The sequence below is a fragment of the Silurus aristotelis genome (genome assembly GCF_946808225.1).
Source record: "Silurus aristotelis genome assembly, chromosome: 12".
Taxonomy (NCBI): Eukaryota; Metazoa; Chordata; class Actinopteri; order Siluriformes; family Siluridae; genus Silurus; species Silurus aristotelis.
This window is the reverse complement of record NC_139585.1, coordinates 1,808,293-1,819,205: the sequence shown is the minus strand read 5'-3', so window position 1 is coordinate 1,819,205 and position 10,913 is coordinate 1,808,293. Positions and strand designations below refer to the sequence as shown.

At 35.0% G+C, this 10,913-nt stretch overlaps 1 long non-coding RNA gene across 2 annotated transcripts; it reads left to right on the top strand.

The window, feature by feature from the left end:
• Nucleotides 1-5,794: 5,794 nt before the first annotated feature.
• Nucleotides 5,795-7,375, top strand: LOC310735041. 2 transcript variants are annotated; one of them, XR_014536197.1, is made up of 3 exons: nucleotides 5,795-6,117; nucleotides 6,550-6,667; nucleotides 6,841-7,375. It is a non-coding gene; the product is annotated as an uncharacterized lncRNA (long non-coding RNA). The 2 variants fall into 2 exon arrangements; XR_014536198.1 differs by having other exon boundaries at nucleotides 5,795-6,488; nucleotides 6,574-6,667.
• The last annotated feature ends 3,538 nt before the right edge of the window (nucleotides 7,376-10,913 follow it).

The following is a 10,913-nucleotide window of genomic DNA, read 5'->3' as shown; positions in this document are numbered from 1 at the left end:
GAGACTGCATTCGTTTTATTGCTCTTATTTCATGTGCATACGTTTAACGTTTCTCTGAACCGTTTTGTGTCGTTAATAGTAATGATGATTAGTCCAGTTTACCTTTTCCGGAAAATTAATTATGTAATAAATGTGGTGAATCTACAAAGTCTGCACCAAACCCTATGATGGATTTCACCTGCAGCTTTTTGGTACCAGAACATTTAAACATTTACTGTCCACTGCTGATCAGTCGCCCAGTTACATAGACTAAAGCTAGTTAGTGGGTTAGAACAAACAAGACTATAAAAACCATAGAAATGACAGAACAAGATGAAGAAATGACCCTTGAGGGACCCAATAAGTTTCTTTCTTTCTTTCTTTCTTTCTTTCTTTCTTTCTTTCTTTCTTTCTTTCTTTCTTTCTTTCTTTCTTTCTTTCTTTCTTTCTTTCTTTCTTTTCTTCTTTCTTTCTTTCTTTCTTTCTTTCTTTCTTTCGAAACAAACAATCAAACAAACAAAACAAATTAACAAAATTAATACAAACTCCAACACAAACTTTTGCCAATGAAGCAAACTTTTGAGTAAATCTGATAAATATCATCACAGTTGATTGCCAATTAGATTCCATTTTGGACCTACTGGTTTCGAGGTGCCTTCCTGTGTGAATAATGTATTTTATATCAGGATAAATGATCCTCAGCCAGATTTCAGCCTGTAATCACATCCTCCTTTGGTGACGCCTCAGGACACTTTCTTCTTTAATCAAAAACACTGACACGGAGACTCCTGGTGCTTGGGAAAGATTGCTGGGAATAGAGCCGAATATCTCGTTGACAAAACTCCCAGAATTCCATTGCTTTGTTGTGTATTATAGATTGAGGTGTATAATTCATACTAGTGGCTGTTTGAAGTGTGAAGATTTCAGGACTTGATCCGTGTTCCAGTGTTTTTGCTGGAAATGAAGTGCGTGTCAACACTATGACACTATGATTATTGCCGTTCGTGTTTACTGAGGAATATAAAATGCTCATGCAAGGATTTCTGAGTTGCGTCATAGTTTTAAAAGTAAATAGTGTTGCAAATGGAGCATTTAACAGCCATCTATTTTTTCCAAGAGCTTTGAAATTGGATCCTTCTTGTTTTTATTAGTATTGTTCATCCTCTTCTTGTTTTTCTTCTTCTTCTAAGCTTTTTCAGCCATGTCTCATTTGCTTTTATCTTAATAGCAGTTAAAGAAGAGATTAAATTTTGAATCATTTTCGACTGCGAGGCGCTTTTGTTTCTATAAGATTAGTTCTTCTACTTCTTCTATCGCTTCTTCTTACTTACTATATTGTTATTTGGCCCCATAACATATAATAAAGAAAATGTCTGTAACAGATCCCGGAAGCATCCGGGATAATAATCACATTCCTGCCTTCATGTGTAAAATGAATCCCTCCAAAGAAAGGACTTGTGCAGCAGAAAAATGTTCTCTCCATCACACAGAGAGATGCTCACTGTGTGGGAAGATTCAATCACAGTGACCCCAGCCTAAAAATCAGTTTCTATTTCTAGAGCATGTTTAATGACGGTCTCAAGGCAGCTTTACAGCGATAAAGCAGTGATATAATAATGTATAAGCCAGTCATAGGTGTCTGGGAACTTGAGTATGTGAAAGAGGGCAGATAGCATTTTCCTTTGAGTGTGTTACTCTACCCTGTGATGCCTCAAGGGAAAAACATATTTTAGTCTTTACACTTCTTCAGACACTCAAAGTGGTAGATGAAGTACACAAAGCATGTAGTTGAGTAAAAGTAAAGGCACTCAGTAAAATGTGACACCAGTAAAAGTTAAAGTCAAGTCAAGTTTATTTCTATTGCGCTTTTCACAACAGACATTGTCTCAAAGCAGCTTTACAGAAATCAACTTCTTAAACTGCATTAAGTGCATTTATCCCTGATGATGTGTTACCACCCCGGTGTTGTGGTGAGTTCGAGTCTGGAGTTTCTTCATCATTTATTCCTCTCTAAATGTTCTGCTTGATGTTAAACTGATGCTGAACTGTATGTTGGTGATCAGTAGATGCACCAAGCGCCGATCAGGACACGTGTAAAACAGAGCGTGCGCTCGATCCTGATTGGTGACTTGCTGCGTGTTTCACCAGTTACGTTTTTATCCTCGTAAATAAAAAAGTAACAACTGATTTCACTACATGTAGTCGAGTAAAAAGCTAAATATTTGACTTTGAAATGTAGTAAGTTTACAGTGAAAATCTTCCTAAATGGAAATAAAAGTAAAATATAGATACACAAAAAACTACAATAACGAATTACATTTATTTCCTTACTGTCCACTGCTGATCAGTCGCCCTGTTACATAGACTAAAGCTAGTTAGTGGGTTAGAACAAACAAGACTATAAAAACCATAGAAATGACACAAACAGAACAAGATGAAGAAATGACCCTTGTGGGACCTAATAAGTTTCTTTCTTTCTTTCTTTCTTTCTTTCTTTCTTTCTTTCTTTCTTTCTTTCTTTCTTTCTATCTTTCTTTCTTTCTTTCTTTCTTTCTTTCTTTCTTTCTTTCTATCTTTCTTTCTTTCTTTCTTTCTTTCTAAACAAACAAACAAACAAACAAACAAACAAATTAACAAAATAAATACAAACTCCAACACAAACTTTTGCCAATGAAGCAAACTTTTGAGTAAATCTGATAAATATCATCACAGTTGATTGCCAATTAGATTCCAGATGTAGAACATCAGTAGAGATGAAGCTACAGTTTTTGCTTTTATTGGTGACACATTACATTATTTTCCCATTCGGCATCTGTGTGTGTGTGTGTGTGTGTGTGTGTGTGTGTGTGTGTGTGTGTGTGTGTGTGTGTGTGTGTGTGTGTGTATGTGTGTGTGTGTGTGTGTGTGTGTGTGTGTGTGTGTGTGTGTGTGTGTGTGTGTGACCATAGATTTCACTCAGCACCTTTTCGAATAAATTTGATGCCTATTAGACTTTTTCCTGAAAGGATCGAGTCCAGATTTGGAGCAGTCTGATAATCGGACTACAGTTTGAAAAAAAAAAACAGAGTAATCAGTCTTGGTTTAGGATCAGGTCTAAACTGATATACAAATTCTAAGCAATATACAAAACCTTCATGAGGCTTTTTATTGATACAGTTTAACACAATATTGTGTTAAAATGTCTATGTCTAAGGTAATAAAATGTTAATTTGTATTTTAGTGTACGTATGTTTGTCCCTAATGATTGAGCAAGTGGTGACTGTGGTAAAAAAAAAAAAAAATTAAATGCCTGAGATTTCATGAAAAAGAAACCTTGAGAAGAACCAGACTCCAAAGGGAACCTCATCTTTATCCTCATCCTCATCCTCATCCTCTACACTAAAAGTCCATTCATTACAGTTCCATTGTTAATGAGGAGCTGTTCAGTGCTGAAATGCAGAACTGTTCATGCAAACTGAACCCATTGTAGCAGACAGTTGATATTAATTACAGTCCAGATGCAGTCTTACATTTCTTGAGTCCATGATCTGGAACTGTTGATGTGGAGCTAAACATTACTTTTAGTAAAATCTGTTTGTTGCGTTTGTTTCAGTGAATATTTTTTCAGCACAATTTTCAGGTGAATCATTTATTTGGTTACTCAGTTTGAGTCACTAAATCATTCTATAAAGTCAGGTAAAGTAGGTGATAACTGGGTTTGAGTCGATATGACTTATAATGACTCGATAACTGAAATAAAATTTTAGGAATATATTTTTTTTCAGGTCACATGATAGAGGTAATGTAGATTTGGTGCAAACGTAAACAAAAGAAGACTAAGGTCTGATCCTTAATGGACACCTTTTCTTGCAAATTAATTATGTTCTTTTCATCTATTTTACTTATTTTCTTAACTGATTTATATACCTGATATTTCCTAGTCAAACTGGACGATATTATTGGAAATAACAGCTAATAACAGCTAATAATAATAATAATAATAATAGTTATTATTATTATTATTATTATTATTATTATTATAATTATAATAATTTTTAGCTTTTACAATAAATAAAAAAATAAGAAAAAAGAAAGAATGCAAACATTCAGCAAAAATTTAATAAGTAAAACACAACAGCAACAACAACAACAATAACAATAATAATAATAATAATAATAATAATAATAATAGTAATAATAATAATAATAATAGTAATAATAATAATAATAATAGTAATAATAATAATAATAATAATAATAGTAATAATAATAATAATAATAATAATAATAATAGTAATAATAATAATAATAATAATAGTAATAATAATAATAATAATAGTAATAATAATAATAATAATAATAATAATAATAATAATAATAGTAATAATAATAATAATAATAGTAATAATAATAATAATAATAATAATAATAATAATAATAATAATAGTAATAATAATAATAATAATAGTAATAATAATAATAATAATAATAGTAATAATAATAATAATAATAATAATAATAGTAATAATAATAATAATAATAGTAATAATAATAATAATAATAATAGTAATAATAATAATAATAATAATAATAATAATAATAATAATAGTAATAATAATAATAATAATAGTAATAATAATAATAATAATAATAATAATAATAGTAATAATAATAATAATAATAATAATAATAATAATAATAATAATAGTAATAATAATAATAATAATAATAATAATAATAATAATAATGATAATACACTGTAAAATATTATTTTGGTGGGCGGTAAATATTACCCTTGCCAATAGTGTACCATTTCTTTAATATGTAAGTCAGCACGTTTATTTATATAATAATGAGTAAAATTAACCCACACTACCTAATTATTTATATTAATAACTGCAAACTAAAAAAACTTTGTAATATATACCCAAAAACTTTGGCCTGTCTGTTAGAGCAAGAGCTATCTGGGGCACATGTTCGTTGGGCGAGCTGGATTGTGGAAGTTGACTACATTTTAGCCTGTATATTTATCATGTAATAAAAGAAAACGGGCACTTAGTTAGTTTTATCTGTCATAAGATTGTGGTCATTGTTCTATGTTAGACGAGGAGTTCAGTATAGCGTCGGACATCATTCATAGCGAGCTAGCTAAAAACACATTTTCTCTTGTACTAATGTTAAAAATGTGCTTTTTCCGCATTACTGAAGCGCTAATGGTACTGCAAGAACGCGATTTCGAAACTTTTACCCGTGCTATTATATTCTAATCTAAGTTTTATTAAGTTACTAAAAGGTAGATAGTAACATAGCTAACCCATATAGCGAGCTGTGTGTGACTCCATTAGCCAATGTTTAGGCTAACTGAAAGTTTACCAGAAAGCACGTTTAAATGTTAAAATGTAAGTGTTGTGGGTAAGACAAAAAGTTTGGTGTTAAGCTCTGTTGTGAAAAGCGCTACTTGACTTGACTTGACTTGGCTTTAGCTACAGCATTTAAAATATAATTTTAAAGTTGTGCTTAGGAAATGACATTCGTCAGGACAAAAAAAAAATATTTTAATGTTAAAAAAATAGACATATGGATGTGAATGTCAGTTATTTAATATTATAGCAGTTTAATTTTAAATTCAGCAATTGTGCATAAATTAAGCTTACAATTGTCCACTCCATTATACAAAAATCCTGAGTAGGCTTAATTTATGCACAATTGCTGAATACACCATAGTGTTGAAATCTAAAACATTGTTTTGTTTTGTTTTGTTTTTTAATTATGTCCATAGCCCCTTGTTGATTTTATATTAGTACAAACTACCTACCTAATTGTAGGTACTGTAGTTTGTACTAATATAAATGAGTGCTTTTCAACAAGGGGCTATGGACACATTTGCACACATTTTTCTGTTGTGACATGAATATGACTGACTTTAAGATGTGCAGCCATGAATTATGATTAGTTCAATGCCATATATGTGTCAATAATTAAGAATTGTTGAAATGTTAAATGGAATGTTGCAAATGTAAATGTTTATACCAGTCTGCATGTCTCTGTCTATACTTTTTCAATTCGAAGAGAGGAGGTGGTGACTCTCTGCCCATCAGTGTCTTCAAAGAGAGGTGGCCAGCTTTATTCACTGAGACTCAAGTAAGAATAATTATATTTGTTATTCTTTTTCACTAATGTATTTATAAACGCCAATAGTTTCCAACCTTTATTCCTACATACACCTATCATACCCCTAAATGTGTAAATGAAGCAAATTAGAAATATTACTAATATATTTCATATATAAATCTTTAGAATTTGAAAAGTGAATTTGGAAAGTGACTCGTCATTGGAAGAGTTGTCATTATTTTGTCCGTTTACTTATTTACTAGATCAAAGAGGAGTTCTGTCAGATAACAACTATTTCCCTGGAAGAAACATTCATGTTTCAGCTTGACAGTTACACACCCTGTCTTCTGCAGCTGATGCGTCCCAAAAGAGGTGCTGTTGGTACCAGGATGCGCTCTCTCCTTAACACTGTAAATGAGGTATGTTTTTTGTTCAAATGGTCTCAAAAGTACAAACACTAATTTGTAGAAAAAATGCTAGTCATTAAAATGCATCTCTTTACAGTCTCAGAGTATTGAGAATAAAAGGGATGCAGTGCTCTCCTGCCTCATTGAGTTCCTAAGGGGAGCCGCAGGAAGAGCTCTTCCAAGACTCCCAGGTAAGTTACAAAATGACCAATATACACAAGGTGTTTACAGACAGCCTCATAAACAAACAATTTTCTCATTTACAGCATGTGGTTAGATTGATAAATGTTATTGGGTTCAAGCATTACATTTTTCTCTTAACTTATTGCTCGCATTAAAGTTTATTGTTGTTTATTTCTGCCAGTTAAACATGAAAAATGACCAGGAGGGCCAAACAGAACAAACTATGAAGGTGCTTTTGATCCATAACCCCATGGCTGAGGACGATCCAGTTGACGTATCTATTGTGATAGATGGCATCCAAGTGATCAGTGGGTGTGGATACAAAATTAAGGCATGCATGTTGTTGATAGGATTAATCTATGCCCTCAACCTTGAATATCCCAAGAAGCTCAAGAATACTTTTGAAGTATTTCAAATACTTCTTTTGGAGCTAGATGAAGGCAAGTGTCTCAAGAAGGTTCACAGCCTCAAAATTAAACTCATGGAATAGACTGCTTCTTGCCTTTTTTTGTTGTTGTTAATGTCAAAATGTTTTGAAATGTATCTCATTGTATACATTAAAAAAAACATCTATTTAAGTATTAGTGTCTCAGGATACAGTAATTGGGAAATTTTGAATAGATGTTTGTTATTTGAACAAATAGGCGTCCTAAGTTTAATTAATGAACAAGTAGACACACTATTTGAGCAATGTTAGCCTAATTTCATTTTATTTGTATTTTTATAATGCTGTTTAAAGATAAAAACTTAATTTCTTGTGATCAAGATTTGAATATGTTCTTGTTGAATATAAAAAGAATCATTTGTTTGATTTTTGGTTGTTTATTAAAAAAATCATGATGTACTGTGTCTGATAACTTTTTAATGTTATTAGTAAGTTTACCTTCCTGATTCAATAATGGATAGTCATATTGGTTAATTAATAACAGCAATTATTAAATAAATTGAAAAAATACAATGTTGTTAATAATACTCACTTTTAATAAGTAATTCATTGCCTAATATTATGAATAGGTTTTACCTCATTTTAATTGCCCTGTTATAGCTGATTTATTTTGGTACTCTTTATGAACAGTATAGGGTGAAATTTACCCAAACAGACTGAATGCAAATTGTTACCTCACATTTTTTGGGTAGATTCAATAGGTAATTTTTTACAGTGTACTAATAGTACTAATACTAATGCTTTGTAGCTTTTACAATTAATTAAAAACTAAAGAAAAAAGACAGAAATGTGAACATTCTGCAAACGTAACTAAAAAAAATTATAATAATCTGAAAAAATAAATAAATAAATGTAAGTAGCATGTAAATGACAAAAAATGTAAAACGAAAAATAACATGCTATTTATTTAGTAAATGTCAAATAAAATAATTATTTGTATAGTTTGGTATATAAAATTTTTTTTTTTTAAAGTAAAAGTTTAAATATATTTATTAAAATCTTCTTCTTCTTCTTTCGGCTGCTCCCATTAGGGGTCGCCACAGCGGATCATCCGTCTCCATACCACCCTGTCCTCTATATCTGCCTCTTTTACTCCAACTACCTGCATGTCTTCCCTCACCACATCCATGAACCTCCTCCTTGGCCTTCCTCTTTTCCTCCTACCTGGTGGCTCCATCTTCAGCATTTTTCTACCAATATAATTCATGTCCCTTCTCTGCACATGTCCAAACCATCTCAATCTCGCCTCCCTCACCTTGTCACCAAAACATCCTACATGTGCTGTCCCTCTAATAAACTCATTTCTAATCTTGTCCATCTTCGTCACTCCCAACGAAAACCTCAACATCTTCAGCTCTGCTACCTCCAGCTCCACCTCCTGTCTTTTACTCAATGCCACTGTCTCTAATCCATACAACATCGCAGGTCTCACCACAGACCTATAAACTTTCCCTTTCATTCTTGCAGATACTCTTCTATCACAAATCACTCCTGCTATCACTCTTCTCCACCCACTCCACCCTGCCTGCACTCTTTTCTTTACTTCCCTAACACACTCTCCATTACTTTGCACTGTTGACCCCAGGTACCTGAACTCCTCCACCTTCTCCACCTCTTCTCCCTGCAACCGCATCACTCCACTGCCCTCCCTCTCATTCACACACATGTACTCTGTCTTACTCCTACTGACTTTCATTCCCCTTCTCTCCAGCGCATATCTCCACCTCTCCAGTCTCTTCTCAACCTGCTCTCTACTCTCACCACAAATCACAATATCATCTGCAAACATCATAGTCCAGGGAGACTCCTGTCTGACCTCGTCCGTCAACCTGTCCATCACCACTGCAAACAGGAAAGGGCTCAGGGCCGATCCTTGATGTAGTCCAACCTTCACCCTGAACCAGTCTGTCGTACCTACTGCACACTTTACTGCCGTCACACTGTCCTCATACATGTCCTGCACCACTCTCAAATACTTCTCTGACACACCTGACTTCCTCATACAATACCACAACTCCTCTCTCGGCACCCTGTCGTACGCTTTCTCTAAATCCACAAATACACAATGCAGCTCCTTCTGTCCTTCTCTATACTTCTCCATCAACATCCTCAAAGCAAATAAGGCATCTGTGGTGCTCTTCCTCGGCATGAAACCATACTGTTGCTCACAGATGGTCACCTCTTCTCTCAGCCTGGCTTCCACTACTCTTTCCCATAACTTCATGGTGTGACTGATCAACTTAATTCCCCTGTAGTTACTGCAGGTTTGCACATCTCCCTTATGCTTAAAGATCGGTACCAGCACACTCCTTCTCCATTCCTCAGGCATCCTCTCCCCTTCCAGAATCCTGTTAAACAATCTGGTTAAAAACTCCACTGCCATCTCTCCTAAACATCTCCACGCTTCTACTGGTATGTCATCTGGTCCAACCGACTTTCCATTCTTCATCCTCTTAATCGCTGCTCTCACTTCCTCCTTACTAATCCTATCTACATCCTGCTTCACCAACTCCACATCCTCCAACCTTCTCTCTCTCTGATTTTCCTCATTCATCAGCTGCTCAAAATACTCCCTCCATCTTCTCAACACACTCTCCTCACTAGTCAACACATTTCCCTCTCCATCCTTTATTGCTCTAACTTGCAGTACATCCTTCCCAGCTCGGTCCCTCTGCTTGGCCAATCGGTATAAATCCTTTTCTCCTTCCTTAGTGTCCAACCTCTTATACAGCTCCTCATATGCCTTTTCCTTGGCTTTCGCCACATCCCTTTTAAGCTGCTGCCGCATCTCCTTGTACTCCTGCCTACTTTTCTCATCACTCTGTCGATCCCACTTCTGTTTTGCCAATCTCTTTCCCCTAATGCTCTCCTGCACTTCCTCATTCCACCACCACGTCTCCTTGTCTTGCTTTCTATTTCCAGATGTCACACCAAGTACTTTTCTAGCTGCCTCCCTCATCACTCCTGCAGTAGTTGCCCAATCATCCGGCACCTCTTCACCACCACCAAGCCCCTGTCTGACCTCTTCCCTGAACCTCACACTACACTCTTCCTCCTTCAGTTTCCACCATCTTATTCTTCTTTCAAACCTTACTTTCCTCCTCTTCTTTTTCGCCTCCAAAACCATCCTACAGACCACCATTCGATGCTGTCTAGCTACACTGTCCCCCGCCAACACCTTACAGTCTCCAATCTCCTTCAGGTTGCATCTCCTACACAGAAGATAATCCACCTGTGTGCACCTTCCTCCACTCTTATACGTCACCCTATGATCCTCCTTCTTCTTAAAATACGTGTTCACCACTGCCATTTCCATCCTTTTAGCAAAATCTACCACCATCTGCCCTTCCACATTCCTCTCCTTAAAACCATACCTACCCATCACCTCCTCATCACCTCTGTTCCCTTCACCTACATGCCCATTAAAGTCTGCCCCAATCACCAATCGTTCTTTCCTAGGTACACCATCTACCACTTCATCTAATTCACTCCAGAATCTTTCCTTCTCCTCCATCTCACAGCCAACTTGTGGAGCATAGGCACTGATGACATTTATCATCATCCCTTCAACTTCCACCTTCACGATCATCACCCTATCAGAAACTCTCTTCACCTCCACTACACTCTTACTGTACTCTTCCTTCAGAATCACCCCTACACCATTTCTCTTCCCATCCACACCATGATAAAACAGTTTAAACCCACCTCCAATGTTCCTGGCCTTACTCCCTTTCCACTTGGTCTCCTGAACACACAACACATCTACCTTTCTCCTCTCCATCATATCAGCTATCTCTCTCCCTTTACCC